The following is a 4,980-nucleotide window of genomic DNA, read 5'->3' on the forward strand; positions in this document are numbered from 1 at the left end:
ATTATAGGGAATTTTAAGAGGTCATCTCTTCCCCCGTCCATCGCTGTTTCCTCACTGTGAGTGTGTTTGTTTGGTCAGGAGTTTCTCTGCCTCGGGTAGTGTTTCCCAGGCCAGTAAAGAAGGAGTACACCAATGAGAAATTGAGGACAGCCAAGTAGAATGCATTTATCAGTACTGGAGCATGGCTCAGCAATTAGAGGCTCATAAACACCTATGGCTTGTTTTATGGAGATCTATGCTGTCTTCCGCAGGCACCAGGAAAGCATGTAGTGAAGTCAAAGCACCCATAAGTCATCATCTAAAATAATAAAAACGTCATCCATATAGAAGGATTACTGCGCGTGTTATGCACATTAATTGGCTAATAAGAAGCTGCACAGCACAGGATCTGGCAGACACTAGTTTTGTTTGGTTTTGTTCTCAGGCCAATTCATAAATTGTTGATAAAACACCATGTCTGTAGATCCTGTTGCCAATGTATCTTATGCCACACAGTGTAAGTGACTGATGACCAGGGACATTGGGAGAAGCTGCCCCCACCATGTTAGATGAGGGAACGTCCTTGGAAGATTTGTACAAGCTTAAGTGTTGTCCGCGGTGGCAGAGAGACTTGACCATCTGTTGGACTCCAGCACCCATCTCTTCTGTCATCTTGAACCTCTTCCTCCCGTTGCTTCAGTCAACCTAGATTCTAAAAAGCAGATGAGAAAGGTAACTTACTGACTTAAGCCCACATTAATAATCCGTGATCTCAAATCTCCCTAGAACCGGCTTGGTGCCTCTTCTCCTTCCTGGGACTATAATCAAAGCTAACCTTCACAGCATGTGTCAGAGTTACTACAAAGTTCTGGATCATCCTGAGGACTCTACTCAGGGGGAAAAGCATGTCATTACTTTTTTGAGATTTTTTTCTAGATCTGTGTTGTAGGAGTTTAGGTGGCCACGGAATACTGGGGGCTGTGCAAACTGATAAATTGTATACTGTCGTTCAGTTAGTTGAAGAGCATCTCTCTGTTTTTAATACTTAAAAATGGTGCCTAGAGAAAGCGACATTGGTTTGGGGAAGTTGTTGCAAAAAACTAAACACAGGAAAAAAAGTATATATAAAACTTGTCTTTGGCAACTAAATATGATGAAAAAGAGAAGCAATATTTTTGTAGAACACCACATAGTCTATTGAGAATTCAAAGGAATCCAAGAATATGGATTAAATAAATTCTAGAGTTGACTTGGCATGATGCTACATTGGCTGTCTTTATGAAAATCTCTTCTATTTCTGGTCCTTTTTCCATTGATGAGAGAAAGCATCTTAAGAGGGAGAAAGACAGGCAACTATGACAAAGCTGCACCTGCTGAGTCCCCAGCTGAGCCTTCTTGAGAAGCTGAAGGACATGCAAGGGTGCAGAACTGGGCTGGAGAGAAGCAGGAGATGCTGTGACCAGTCATCATCTATCTCCACACACACACACACACACACACACACACATGCACACACACAATTTAATCAGCCTTCTCTCTCTCCCAAGGCTTCCAGAGTTGGATCTCTTCCAATGCTATTATTTCTTCCCCAGAGTGGGCTCCTCATTCCCATTCTGACTCTCCTGTAAGTGACCACACCCTTAGTCTTACCTTCTGTCAGCTGTCTTGAAGGAAGGTGTGAGCCTGTCTGGGCAAGGAGCCCACACTAATTATACTTCTGGGTGAGTCATCTCATCTGCGCTGATTTTGTTTTCAGCCTTCAGTGTATAACTCTGTGGGACTGAGCACCAAGGGAACTGCAATGAACCGTGATTTAATGGCATGCCACACACAACCTTACTGAGGGTTTTCTTTATCTCATGCACTAATTTAGGATCATAAGAGACAAAGCCATCACCTGTGTTCACCATAACACTTTCGAGGTGTGGGCAGTAACAATACTGCACTTGACATAACAATCGAGTTCACAAGCAGCACAAACACCCAGCACCAGACACGCAGCTTCCAGAGGTGTCGGGCGTTCAAGAAACATATCTACTAACAAGTAACTGACTTAAAATAATGCAGACCAAATTTTTGCAGCTTTTAGTAAATATACTATGAGGATGAAAGAATTGAGAAAAGCAAGAGGGGCAGTTTTATCACTTGAGATACAAACGAAAACATTCCAGATATCAGAATTACGAGATAGAATAGTGTCAGATTCAGTTACCATCAAAGGAGACCTTAGAGCAGTGCAGAGCTTAGGGAAGAATCTTAAGTAGAGCCTGAGGACAGGGGTGTGAGAGAGCCTTGTCCACAGACTGTACTCCATCCCGTTAGTGAGGGAGCTAGGGTAGTTGCTAAAACCCCTAAGAGACAATGTTTTCCCATTGTCTTATATGATTGTCTTATATGGCTCAGTCAATGCTTGGTAGAATTTTTGAGGTTATATTTAAAAGGCTCTGGAGCAGACAAATCAATTACCAAAATATTTATTAATTCAGAAAGAGGATTTACTGATCGGGAACACAGGATGCCCAGAGATTTTGTGAGTGGGGGTAAGGAGGCCTTCTCCAATAATTTTAACAAAACAGCTCTTTTAAAGACCTTAACTTGGGAGCATACCTTTATTAGGGGTAGGCTTGTACTCTTGTTCAGGGTGAACCAGAGCTCTATAAGAACCTTGAAGAGGGGGCTGGAGAGATGGCTCAGTGGTTAAAAGCACTGACTGCTCTTCCAGAGGTCTTGAGTTCAATTCCCAGCAACCACATGGTGGCTCACAATCATCTGTAATGAGATCTCATGCCCTCTTCTGTTGTGTCTGAAGACAGCTACTGTGTACTCATAAATATAAATGAATATTAAAAAAAAAAAAAAAAAAAAAAAAAAAAGAACCTTGGAGAGTGGAAGGGGTTTGTCTAAGGGCGTGGTTTCCCTAGCTGAACTTTAAAGTACTGTGAATGCCTCATATGTAAGAGGGAGGGGGAAGGAGAAAAGATTTAGAGCTGTAGCGGGAAGATCATCTGAAATGTAGGAGGAAAGGGAAAGCAGCCCTGGAAGAGCTGCCCAGAAGCATCCAAGGCAGCAAAGACCAATGAGCTTCACAGGAGGTAACTGTTGAGTCAGGAGTAGCAAAGCATGCTGGCCAAGGGAGGCTTAGAAGTGCCCAACCACTGAGCTATTAAGGCATGTTAAAAATAAGCTAAGGTGTGTGTGTGTGTCTGTCTGTCTGTGTGTCTTCCTTTTGTGAATCCAAGAATGGTTTCCGGGCTGGTGCACACGTACGACCTGCCAGTAGCCAAAGTGGTGTAGCAAATACTCCCCTACATATGCATGCTGGTGTGAGCTTGAACACCGAATCAAGGTTAGCCATACAATCCCCTTGACAGGTGTGAATGCTGGTGTGAACCTGATCACAGAATCGGGATTAGCCACACAATCCCTTGCTTCCAGTAGTTCCACTCAGGAAGGCCAGAATCCCCATCACCTTAAGAATGCGTATTGGAAAACTCACCTGCACTGCACACGCTAGCTCCAATCCTGTCTGGTGACACCAGTTCTCATGTGCTAACTGTAGACACCAAACCTGCTTAGCTGCTGCATAGACATTCAAGAGTCTGAGCATCTGGCGATACAATTATCTGCACAACTCAGTACTATCCTTTAGAAAATCCGCTTGGGGGTATACAATGAATTTGTCAAACTGAATTGAACTACTCAGTATCAGCAAGAAAAGAAAAATTGGTGTAGCTTTAAAGCCCCCCCCCACCTGTGAGAATGGAGAAAGCAGCCACCACATTGGCCTCGGTTCCTTTTTCTGTCTCACAGGTCTGCCAGGAGCCAGTTTAGATCTAATGCCCAGTAGGGGAATCAGAACTCTTCCAGGAATCGCAGGAGACTGCGGTGCCTCCACCCCACTTCCTCCACAGACCATCTCCAGACTGACGTTAGGTCACACGAGGTAGAACACTGTTATGTCCACTTAAGCATGCTTTGCCTGGCACAGCACCTTCTACATAGGCATTTATTCTTAGGGACTGTTTGTACTTGTGACAGTTTCATTTTATGTAAGAATGAATCCCAACTATTTATTTGCAGAGACACCGAGAGCCGTTGATCTCTCTATTGGAACAGCTGAGAAGTCAGCAGAAGCCTTCTGTTCTTTATGGACTTCAGGATGGGTTTGAGACACCGGCAGTTTCTGGCAGAAGCTGCCTATCATTGGTGTGGTATAAAGGTCCACATGACATACAGATGGAGCAAGCCACTCTAACTGTAGCCGAAAGAAATTCTACTTTGTAATTTCTTTTCAGGTTTTGAACAATGATAGACATTTAGTAACTGGATAAATTCAAATATGTAAGCTTCTTAACATTTTAATGACATGCTATGATTTTAAAGTATTAACATCATTGTATTTAGAGCACAACTACCCTTCTCGTGTGTGTGTGTGTGTGTGTGTGTGTGTGTGTGTGTGTGTGTGGGTGCCCAGAACAACCTCAGGGGTCAGTTTTTACCTCCCATCTTGTCTCTATTGTTAGCTGCTGCCCTGTGTAGCCCAGGCTACACAGCCTGTGAGCTTCTAGGATTCTCCGTCTCCACCTTGAATTAGCTGTAGACATGGAATTCAGCCACAGCGCTCAGCTTTACATGGGTTCTTGGGATTCGAACTCAGCACCTCACACTTGCACAGCAAGCTGAGCCATCCCTCCGCTCCGCACCCTCACGACTTTCTGCAATTAGGAAGCGAAGACAGGGAAGGCTCACCCTGGGAGAGGAGGCGCAGTGATGGAGGTAGGGAGGGTGCTCCAGAAGTGGCCTCATTCTCTTCACTAGAAAACCTCTGGAAGGACAGCCTAACAGGTGAGCCACCTCTCTGGCCCCCAGCCCAACAGTTTTAGACTGAGATATCACAGCGCTGAAAGTACTAAATAAATGCCAAGTCAGAAGGAAAAAAAATAAAACTTTATAGGTGTAGAAATCTTCCAGCTAAGCTCAGTTTGTGTAAAAGCTTTAGTT

Source organism: Micromys minutus (assembly GCF_963924665.1).
Source record: "Micromys minutus genome assembly, chromosome: 23".
In the NCBI taxonomy this organism is placed as follows: Eukaryota; Metazoa; Chordata; class Mammalia; order Rodentia; family Muridae; genus Micromys; species Micromys minutus.